Here is a 12,666-nt window from a genome sequence, read left to right as displayed (position 1 = left end):
GTTTGGTATTAAGCACTTTTTGTAATATTAATAGTACGGTACTTTGTTTATTCCTGTTTTTATATATTTTGGATAAAAATACAGACCTCATTGATTTTTTGAAGACGCCTGTCCAGTGTCTTTTACACAATTGTTTAAATCTTTATCCTTGGACTTGAAAAGCTTAATCCTGGCAGTTTAGCATACTAGGCTTTGATGGGTGCAACCTATTCCGTCCAGGGGCGGATCCAGAGGGGGGCGATCGCCCCCCCTAAAACCCAAGAAAGTAGCTTTATTCTTCATTTATATGAATACGATTTGGAAAACAACATATCGAAAGCAATGCTGAATAAGTCTTTCGCCATGTTCAAAGATTAGGTTAGGCTATACGGGTAATAATAACATAGTAGGCCTATAAGGCTATTATTTCGTCGCAGAGTCTAATTACCGAACAAAATTACTAAAATTTATAAAGTTTCTAAACTTTTTGCCGGCACTGTAGAGCATAGCGATAAATCGCTTAGCCTAGATAAGTTGGTTGGACAGAGCAGGTTATTGGCAACTTTGACGGTCAGACGTGGAACTAAAACCATTGAAATTCTACCTTGAAATTGCATCTAGAAACAGCAAAGCTCAATTTTTTTCAATGAGACTTTAGCATCTTGACACCTAACATCATTGCTACCACGAAATTGCTCAAGTACCGACCCGATAGCATTGACAAAAGTCATTTGCAATGCCTACAACGGCTTGTTATGTCATGTATATAGTGTGGAATCTGCTCTAGGTTCAGGCCAGAGATCCAACTATGGAAGGAGAAGTGGGAAAATAAAACTGTTCCGGCGACTGCTACAGTCTTACCGATGACGACTATTCAATTCAACTTATTTTTCTTTGTCGGAAAACAACAGCAATGATAAAGTTACAAATAGTGAACGGGAACAAAACCAACAAAAGGAAAAGGTGGCAAAACTACAAAAGTTTAAAACGTGCATGCGATGCAAATTTAAAGGTTACGCACACGAAAGTAAATTAAGCACGGCCACCAAACCTAACAGTTTAAAGTAGATGAATTAGTTGGAAGAACCAGTTGGCTCCACATACCTAAAGCAACTGGAGGTGTGCCAGTTGATGAAACCATGCGGGGACGACTGAACCTTACAACCAATATAAAAAAGAAAAATCAACAACACGAGCATTCAAGAATAAACAATGAACATACGGCATATTATTACATATTAAACATATTATTATTATTACTATTTGAATACAAGGTGTTAGTCTATTACATATTATTTACATATTAAACATATTACATATACAAAATACTATGTACAGTACATCGTTTTAAGTAAAATGGAGTGTTCGCAGCAACGACAGTGGTGTGATATTGAATAGGAATTGATAACTGATGGGTACAGGAATTTAGATTAATTAACTTATTATTTGAGCATGATATTACACTGATGATCATGAATGATGAAAAATGTAGTGAAGATGATAATTATGAAAATGGTCTAGATGGCATGCGGGTGACTTCGGTATCGGAGCGGGATGGAGTTTCTTGAAATGAATTTTTAACCAAACTTCTGGAGAGTGATAGGCCTACAGCTTCATTGTTGAAGTACTCTTGCCAAATAAATCTACACAACAAAGTAACAGAGAGTTATAAGGTTCTGTGAACAAGTATATTATACGTAGTTCGGCTAATTAAAGGCGTATTGCATTGGTAACATATTAGCATCTAATAGCAGCCTATTGAAACTGAACAGTTTAAGGTGGTGATGGCAGATGTACGACATTGACAGTTGTAATAAGCTCAGATAATAATCATTCGCTATCTCCGCTTGCAGCAGATTGCGCATCAACATGGGTTACTTGACAGGGTTCCAACTTCCATGTGATTTTATGAGCCGTACTGCTTTCATGCTCGCTCAAGGCAGATTAGAAGAGGGTGATATGTCACCAGATTATTACCCGATTTATCCTGCATTATGCTAGAAAGAACACAATCGGTACCCTTTTTAAAGTCTTTGGTATGACCCGACCTGGAATCGAACCCAGGGCTACCAGCACCAGAGCCGAAGACGATAACCACTGAGCCACGGGTGCTGGTCAGTGGTTATCGGTCAGATATAAGCTGATATTATAAGCTCAGATACTAGGTGTCAAACAGTAGTACTTGAAAGATTAAATGTACAAAAGTGGTATCTATTACACAATGGACGTATGCTAATCGGTTTGAGTTTTTGTTTGCAGATGGGTTTTCAGCTTGCTGCTGAATAATGAAAAGGTTTCGATTTCAGTAATGTGTTTAGGGAGATCGTTCCAGACTTTAACTCCACTAAATTGGATGGATTGTTGGGTTAACTTTTTCGAGTAATAGGGGAGAAAAAATCGATTGCTACTTCTAGTTGATATGTGATGCAAGTTGCTATTAAGTTGAAATAGTGAGTTAAAGTTTTTAGGCAGTTGATTATGTTTTAGTTTAAACATAAATTTGCCAGTTTCGATGGTATAAAGGTTACCAATTGACTACTGCAGTCTTACCGAAGAAGCTTTACAACCGTGTGATGGAAATGTGTACACAATCGTAGACTCTCTTCTAAAATTACTATTAACCTTGCCAGTCAGCGTAGCATCAGTAGAAAGAAGCTTTTCATCTCTTCGGTCGTTGAAAACCTGGCTGAGGAACAGCATCGGCGAGGAAAGACTGAATGGATTGGCCTTACGATACCAGCATCGGGACATTTTAATTGACACAGACTCCGTGATAAATCGATTTGCCAACAGTAGAAACCGTAAACTTAACTTAGTGTTGTAGTCAAAGGTACGACACCTGTTAGTATTACCCGTACTGGCAAAGTAGCTTTTTATTTTCGTTTTATTTGTGAAGTCCACAGAAATAGTTGTTTCTGTTATTGTTAGTTTCTTTTTTTGTCTGGTGCAGCGACAGTGCATGACACATTTTAAGGAGGACTATATCTTTTGATCGTCATTTAACTATGTTTAACTGCCATTCTATTGCACAAATTGTAGTGTTTCGCTCGTCCAAAATAAAAATTTACAATCTATACTTAGCCTATAGTGGCGATTTTACGGGGGGTGGTGCATTACCCAGTGTTTTGACCTGGCTCCCACTTTTGTTGCTCATTATGTTGAATGTATGCATAACCTTTCCTCATTGCTCTTTGTAACAATTCAAAACTTGTCAGAGGAATAAAACCTCGAAGTTATACAGTAAGTCTATAACCTCAATGTTTGCATCAATATTGGGAAGACAAAATTACCTGTTATTATCTTTCCGAGGTCAATTTTTAAATTGCCGTGAAACAATCAAGAGTGAAACCTTCAGTCTCAACTATAAATGCGGCTAGGTTGCTCAGACTTCAACTTGACATGGCAAGGGTACGGTATATCAGCTCTTTATCTCTCCCTTTGTTAAACAACAGCATTGTTGAAGGTTTTTTAAGTTATAGAATGTCAATTTCTCATTATTTGTGTTCGAAATGCTCTCAACGCATCAAACTCGATCTAAATTTTCTAGGGGAGACCCCCGTCGTTATTTGTGCCTGGCTGATCACTTGCCTGAAAGTCAATGACATCGCCCCCCCTAACGTGAATACCTGGATCCGCCCCTGATTCCGTCCCTAAACACTTTGTCCCTCGATTTCGTCTCTTGAAAAGATCGAGAAAAAAATACAACAGAGTTTAAGTCGGTGATTGGAGTTGCCGCAAACATTTCAAAAATTCTCCTTTGAAAAGATTAAGAAAAAAAATATAACAGAGCCGAAGTCGCTGATCGAAGTTGCCGTAATATTTTAAAAATTTTCATTTGAAAAGAACCAGAAGTTCAAAAGGACTGAACGAGACTGAGAGCGGCAGCGACGAAGTCGCTGATTGGAGTTGCCGAAACTGTTGATCTTGAAATATAGTAATACAGTAGAATTCGCCTATAACGGCACCTCTAGGGGATTTGCAAAAACTGACGTTATAGCCGAATTGACGTTATAAACGAACTACCGCAAACTATTCCACAACTGTCTTTTGATTAAAGAAAGAGGTGTATAATCCAGTCAGGGTTACTTTGTACAACCAAACTGACAAAAGGCAGGCAGAAAATACAGTAAACAAAGAAATTGTTTAAAAAAAAAATAATCTACAGCGAAAGGTACAGGAAATTTGCGCAATACAGCTCATTACATAGGCTACAGTAGTAGAAAAGTTCATTGTTTATTCGCAAAAAAAGGCATTAATCTTGAGCTGTTTCGGATTTGACACAGCTGTAGAGCTGCTTTTTACACGTGATAGTATTTCACGCGGGAAAAAAAAGTTAATTAGTTTATACAGTAACTTTAATACTGCACGTACAACTGTTGCTTTGAGATGTTTAAAGGTCAGCTGCTGTAGAGCTGCTTTTTACATGTGATAGTTTTTCACGCGAGAAAAAAGTTAATTCAGTTTATTAAAGTCCCTGCTGCGAACGACGTAGCAAAATAAAGGGAAGGCATTTTTCAAGCAGCAGCGCTTACTGGATTAAAAGACTGACCGTTCGTGGTGAAGGTGATGGCTGAAAGCAGGGATCTCTGAAGTACGGGATGGCTCACTTGTTTTTGCCCCGGACACTAGTAGGGTAGATTTTTGAAACCCAGCAAACTTGTTAATGTTCTCTTAAATTGATGTTTTAAGAGGTCAATACATAACGCTGATCCACCGCATTTATTTTTTGATGTTTTGAGGGCAACTTAACTCACTTCGTCAGACCACATTTTAGAGATTATCACAAGTAGCCTATATTACCAATAAGCGGTAGCAAAGCATACAAATATCACAAGCATACAAAGTACAAACAACAGAATTCAACGGAGCACGTAGGTCAAGCAATCTACCCACTATTGTGGCTCTGCTTAAACTGATGATTGCAAAGTTTGCCAGACAGAACATACTGGAAACTGTGTTTATATTGCAAATGCCGAGTTAATTCAGGGAGTGCCCCCATAGTTTGTATGCACGCTGTGAAGGTTTCGGTTGTAAGTCATGCTTGCCATTCTTTTAAGAGTTGTTTTGCTTCTTGCAAGTATGCCATTGCTGCATCATTTTCACCATCTACTACCTTCATCTCCATATGCATTTGGTCTCTTTTTCTTAAATCTACCAAAACATAACCAGAATTATTTTGTGTATAATATACTTTAGTAGACACTATTAGGGATATACCAGACCTGGATTTTGAGTTCTGGCCAGATTAAAAAAATGCTTAAAAACCATAACTATTGTGTGACTGTTCTTAGCGACAGTACCTATTTAATTCAGAAACAAGACTTACCTTTATATGGTGCTTTTACTGACATGATTTTCCATAATTATGTTGTGCACAAATTTCACGTACCGAGCAGTCTGCATGAATGGAGGGTAGGTGCTGGGATAGTATGCCAAACCTCTGGCAGTGGATTCACTGAATACATCTGGAAAGTACATTGTGGTATAATATACTTTCATTCATGAAGCTCTTTTGAATTGTTCACAACAAACTTAATGGATAAGGAATTTAATGATTAACTAATTAATAATTATATAGTCATTCAATAATTAATCATGCAGTAAAAAGAGCACAAACCTGTTCATATAACCAGAGGTTGTCATTTACCAAGAAGGCTTGACATCAAGCTGCTATCTTACAAAATTTGCTGTTTTTATGGAAATACAGCACTGGTACTGTATAACACAGTAACCGCTATTTTAACTAACAATACATTAAATTACGTCTATGTATTGTTCATTTGCAGTTTGTGTATTATTTCGTTGTTTTTGTTTTGGATATGGACAACTTTGTTTGACGCAAATAAACAATAATAATAAATATATCCATAATTATTAGTAAAATAAACAGGTAACCAAGGTATAACAAACATATCTACTTACCCAGAGCATGTTGAGAAGTTTGTGCTATAGGGGAGAACGGGGTAAGTTGAACCGGAGGGTAAGTTGAACTACCCCTTATTTTGTCTAAATAAATTCGTAAAGAAATTCTTGTGCGTCACCTACTGGTTAAGTCAGTTCAGAACGCCATTTTATTCTAGGAATCATGAAGAAAGCTGCAGTGGTTTGGTAGTGACTGAGCAGTACTGAATTTGTTGAGGTAAAAGTGAAAAATCAAAAAAAGGATTTTCGGTTTCATAAGTTCTAATGTTGAATGTATATTTATATGATATTGTAGCTAATATATGAGGTGGTACCACTGTAATATGTTGCCTAAAGCTTGTACACCTAGGTTTTATTGTTTCGATGAGAATTTACTTTAAAGTTGCAACACAGCTTTGGGGAAAGTTGAACCATTCAGATAAAGGTAAGTTGAACCATGGTTCAACTTACCTTACCGGCCAAATGTGACATCTGAGCATGGCACCAATGATACAGACCATGAAGAAAGTACAACAAAGTTAAGTGGAGCAGAGAGTCTTACAACTAGCAATGATCTTGATCATTTGACCACAAGCAGCTTTCATAATAATGGAAACTATGTGTCACCCGCACAGATCGTTCCCCTGCCAATTGCAGGCCCAAGAAAACAAACATGAAAAGGTCGTAAAAGATCTAAAACTCGAATTCTTACAGACACGACAGAAAAAGAAAAATTAGAATATTTACATGCAGCAAAATTAGCAAAAAAAGCACCAAAGAAAAGACTAATTCCAGACGAAGAAACCAGGGATATCTAGAGAAGGGGATATGAAGGCTCGCAGCGATTGTCTTATTCTCATGACACTACCAGGGCGGTAGTTTGTAGTGCTTTCAACGTGTGGTTCTTTTTATAATCGTAGAAAGTTTTGTAGTGCAGCTGGTACAATGAGCTAAAGAAGACAGTTAGCAAATGTTACGTAGAGCATATTTAAAGAATACTTGTTTACAAAGACAGTTGAAAAGTTATCAGTAAGTTTTTTTTTTTTAACAAAGCCTTTGCAGTAGGCTAGATGTAAAGCAAGTATATGGGTAGTTGAATACAAGCAACCATGAGCATGCTGTGAATATCCAGGCCTGATGCTAATAACGCAATGCAAGTTATCATAACAAGATTTATTAAACTACTATCGGTGCCAATTGTCATTTTACGATAAACACGGATTATTTACGATAAACAAAAGCCATTCTATTGTCAGACGTAATAAAAGCCTTCGTATCCCCTTCTTTAGATATCCCTGGAAGAAACCGATACTGAAAGCGATAATTCAACTGAACTACAAGCTATCTGTGATGACAACAGTGATGATGAACCATCAGAAGGAGATTATGTGCTGGTGCGGTTTACAGGGAAAAAATTTTTCTTCATTACGTAGGACTTGTCGAGTGTGTAGATGATAGCCTACAACTGGAGAATGTGAAGGCAAGTTTTTAAAGAAGGGAAGGAATGATCCAGTAACTGACCAACCAACATTCACATTCAAAGATGGAGATGAATGCTCCTTTCCCAAAAAGGACATTGTCATGACTCTTCCATTTCCTGAAATCATTGGAACCACAAAGAGGCAAAACAAGCTTGTTTTCCCAGCAGACTTGAATAATTGGATGAATTTGCTTGAGTAGTTGTTGCATTTTATTCTGCTTGATCTTGCAAAAACAATTTTTGTTATACCCTGTAGTAGCCTAATGTGTCTATTTACGTTAAATACTGTATATTGTAGGATAGCTGAAAATGTTGAATGTCAAGCTCCGGTAGCATTTAAATCAGCACATTAATCCATGATAATGGAGAAGTTGTATATCATCTCGGCAGTGTTAAATCTCAATTTACCTGAAAACATCTCAATGATGGTGTTCAGCTGCAGTATATACAATTAGGCATATATTGATAGTGGTTCAACTAACCCTATTGTCGGGTTCAACTTACCCCACGAGCAGGGTAAGTTGAACCACAAGACTGATCCTTTTAGGATTATATTTATGTACATAATAAAAGCTGCTACTGCAAATAATCTACTCGTAAACATGCATGATAGGTGTCACAAACTTGTGTCCAAGTATCAGGTTCTTAGTGCCAGTATTTTACGATCTGTGGCGATAATCGCGATAAACGGTTCAACTTACCCCGTTCTCCCCCTACTGCTTGGATTTAATGATACTTTCTTCAAGCTGTGGGCTATTTTCAGAGTCTTATTTTCTTCCAGAGCATAGGCCTACAGCTTCTTGGTGTTTGAGAATTCAGCACAACAGGCTTCACCCAATATTTGTTCATGGCCAACAGTGGGAAGATACATTATTTTCCTGTTAAGAAAGTTGTACATGTTTTTGAAGTTGTGTGTAAAGTCGAATAAAATAAACAAACGTTCTCCATTCCGTGTTGGGTGATCAATGTTGTGTGACAACTTCCCATCGCAAAGGTCCACAAAAAGCTTCCTAAAAATACTGTATATATATAATATACATACACCAGTACCAGTAGTTAGTACAGTTTATAAATTACCATAACACAACAAACTAACCCACACAGAGAAAAAGAGCATTAAAATTATGCTTATAACTGTTATCATCGGATGATGCTATGTATGCACCAAATATTAAAAGCAGTGCAACACACTGCTTTGACAAAACCAAAATGCCAAACCACACTGGAATCATACCATATGAACACCACACTCTAGAGGATAGAAATTCTAGATGCAATTAAACTTTTTTAACTCCACATTTGCTATTTAAAACTCCAAATCTTTTCACATACTGTATATACATTATGTATATATATAATATACAAATGCAGTGTCACTAACAAGCTCACTTTTGCACAAAGCCGGAAACAAATGTGAGTTGCTCATAGGTTTTTGTAAAGAAAAAATGTCACTAAGTTAAATCATTTTTATCAAAAAATTTCAAACTCTACATTGAGATTAAAGACAAAGAGTGTGGTGAGATTAGCGACAACTAACTGTCATTAGCTGCCAAAGCAAGCTAATTTCTTGCACACGAAAAATGTCAATTGCCTAAACAACAATTTCCTATGCTGCACATGTATCAATATAAGAACATATTTTAGCTTACCTGTTGCAAACATGGTTATCTGCACATACAGCTACATGCTTTAATTGAAAGAATTTATCTTCACATACAGCTACATCCACTTTCGTTGTAGAATTTTACCAGCTCGAAATTTGAACAATGTGATTTTTTCAGTGGTGGTTGGTTTGTTTGTTTTACATCCAGTTTTACATTTCGGAATACAGCAAGTAAACACCATGGTATCTCAACACTGGCATAACAGCACTATCCTTAGTTGTATATATATATTTATTTAGACATTAAGCAAAAATTATTAGGCTGTGGCTATATTTACACTATATAGTGTAATAATAGCCTCAATAGTGTTGCCAGATAAGGAATTCTGCCCTAATTTGAGAAAAGTTTAAAGCTGTTGAAAACAAATAGGCTACTTGTATTTTGGAAATTTTTTTAGTCCTGGGAAGATCAAAACCCTAATCTTATTCCTAACTCTAACCCTTACCTTAACTCTTCCTAACTTTAATCCTAACTCTGGCAACACCTGATTGTGGAAAAATAGCCACTTCCAAATTATTAACCTAATAAAATCATGTAAAGTAACTGATAGGCTAGTGATATAACGCATATTGAAGGCAGTGGCTATTTGACCGGCTCCGGTCTTTTAATCTGAAACACTATTTGACTGGTTATGCCGTATTCTTTTTCTCTTTTAAAGCAAAGGACGAGAGGAGAAGAAAAAAGTGCACTGTTTTTATCTTGTAGTGTGTAGCCTAACTGTAATGCTTAAATTCACTTGATATTGCTATTGTTGCACAGCGACATAGATAGTTCAACCAAAAAAACAGCTAAAACCTTGCAATTAAATATAAGTTGACTACAGTACAAAAAAAAATCACTTTACCATTATGAAAACCTGCAAAAAAAGTATAGTCTACTGGAGTAAAACTTCTAAGGTATGTAGCCTGATAGGTGAAAGGCAACATTGCTGATCAAAAGTTTACAAAATTATTAGGAAGTTTATCAGAACTGGAGAAACAGTACGGTACCCACCCCAACACATGTTTATTGCTGATGTAAAAGGGATGACCATGACTACAATCTATGCTTAAAATAACCTGTTTGTACCAGCTAGTGAAGTAATAATAGTACTTGCCACTGAAACAGCTAGAAACAGATTTAAGTTAGCTTGAAAATCATAAGCTTAAAAGTCATCTCTCAGTCAGTAGGGTAGCAATTAGTCTTCAGCTAAGTCTCTTAAACCAAGAACCACCACGTTATTGCTTGTACTCATATGTTAGGAATACCATCTGTTATAATAAAATTACACATCATGAGGATTCATCACTTGCTTGCAAAAAACAGACCACTATCGACCTCAAAGAATCACATTCATAATTCTCAAAAACGTGTGTGTTTTTTTACCCTACTAGTGGCCACTAAAGCACCGAAAATTCTCCAGTGAGCGGTCCCGGTATTCTGAGGTCCCTGGCTGAAAGTGACGTTATAAACGAACAAAAGGCGTCTGGGGACCAATAAAGGGTGCTGTTACATGCGAATTGACGTTATAGGCGATGCTGTTGTAGCCGAACTACAATGTACGTAAAAGATAGGAATTCTGCCGGGACCGAGCGAAATGTGACGTAATAGGCGAATTGATGTTATAAACGAAGCCGTTATAGGCGAATTCTACTGTAGTTGATAAACCGAACCTCATTTTCGGGTTAAGGTTCTCGAATTAAGATTAGAGTTTGGGTGAGTTTCTGGGTGAGTCACACTTATTTTGTGGTGGCCCATAACAATTCAATGATAGGTAGTATAGACTGGTTTGCATTTCTAAGTTAAGCATTGATCAACAATCAGTTGTCTGAGAAGAATTAAGTTAAGCTTTGTTAAACAATTTAACATATTTCTTTGATTATTTTTAGTTAGAAACTTAAACCTTTGTGCGGTGGTCTTTGAAATTTCAAAGGGTGCACTAGTGCGTTGCGACGTTCAGTTTGAGAATCACTGTAATACAGAAATAAAGCACAACCAATTTTTAAATTTAGTTTATCAATCATACTGTAAATTCTGAAACTTTCACAGATCCCCTGAAATCGCTTTGCAGACACCTTATGGTCCGCGGACTCCCAGTTGAGAAACACTGTTCTAGACGTCGCCTCGAACTTGAAAAAAGAACTCTCCGAGTCGATATGCCGCGAAGAAATGTTGTCAGTAAAGTATAGTTGGGTTTGTGGAATTTGAGAAGCTGTGCGATAATTCAAGCGCTAAAATCTGGCAACGCTGGCAGATTAGAAAGGTTGGTTGAATGGAAAGTGGAAACAGACGTTGTGGTAAATGGTAATACTACTACTGATAGTTTGCTGATTAATTATTATTAGTATATTGTAATAAACACCAGTATTTTTGCTTGTTGTGTTCAAACTTACGGTGATTGAAGATGTAGATTTAGGCCAGAGGTCACCAAACTACGGCCTGCCACGTGCTGCGGAAATAACCGCTGCACTAGAACTGTTAGGAAAAAAGATACCAAACTTTTTGTACATTTTTCCACCAGGCAGCCTACATGTTGGTGTTCTGTTTTTATCATTAGGCCATTACAAATGGGGACAGCCTAGGACAAATTTGGAAAGATGTAATGTTTTTTCAAGAGCACGATGTACGGTATCACAGCAGTGTAGTGTATCACAGCAGGGGATAACTTTTTCAGCAACCTTTCAATTTTCATCACAACTTTGCTATTCCACCGCTGACTTTGTTATTTATTGTGCTCAATTCAAGTCAATGGAGATTCTAAATAGTTGTATATTTTTTTGCAATTTGCATCCGGTCCGCAGCTGTTAATCTGGCAGCAATCCGGCCCTCAGACAAACAAGTTTGGTGACCCTGATTTAGGCTAATAGGACGAAAAGGCAAGCCCACCTATGGTATCTTTATACAATCAAGATCAACTCTTCAAGACTCCAAAGTTTCGTCTCCGGCACCAGCCCACTCCCAATCGGAATGCTTTTGTTAAGGAAGGCCTGGGTGCAGCTCAATTGCTTGCACACTGGTGTCGGACTATTCCGCTGTAAGCCTGCAACATGCACAAATGGGAGTGTGGCACTGTGGAACAAACTGCAGACCACACTATCTGCAGTCCCACAAATTGCCCGTAAGTATGGTACCCCTATACCACGTCAAATTACCCATAAACCCTGCCGAATTACCCATAAGTCCGGCGGAATTGTCTATAAGTTCCCATATGCCACTTCAAATTGACCATAAGTGACGCCAAATTACCCATAAGCCACATTGTATTACCTATAAGTAGGGCAGTTTTTTGTAACCTAAAAAACTCAAAAATGTGACTTTAATTTTGCGAAAACTTTGTTTCAAAATTTTCAATGAACAGGCACTCTTTGAAGCATCATGCAGGTGCCTTTAACCACTTATTCATCCATTTGACATCTAACTCAGGTTTTGTTTTGGGAGTTATATATATGCAGTGTTGAATTTGACGGCGTCAACTTTTTGTTGACGCTGAGGCTAGCGCCGACAATTTATTTTTCAGTTGACGGAAGTGATAGCGCCGTCAACTATTTTGCCGATTTAAGCGTCAAGCGCTATGCGTCAATTTTTGTTTTCATGGAAAATCTCATTTCACAATAAGAGTTTCACCTATGGTTTCACAATGTATTCTGGCCAGCGCAACTCATC

This window comes from Aplidium turbinatum, chromosome 1 (genome assembly GCF_918807975.1).
Source record: "Aplidium turbinatum chromosome 1, kaAplTurb1.1, whole genome shotgun sequence".
In the NCBI taxonomy this organism is placed as follows: domain Eukaryota; kingdom Metazoa; phylum Chordata; class Ascidiacea; order Aplousobranchia; family Polyclinidae; genus Aplidium; species Aplidium turbinatum.
This window is presented reverse-complemented; position numbering follows the sequence as displayed.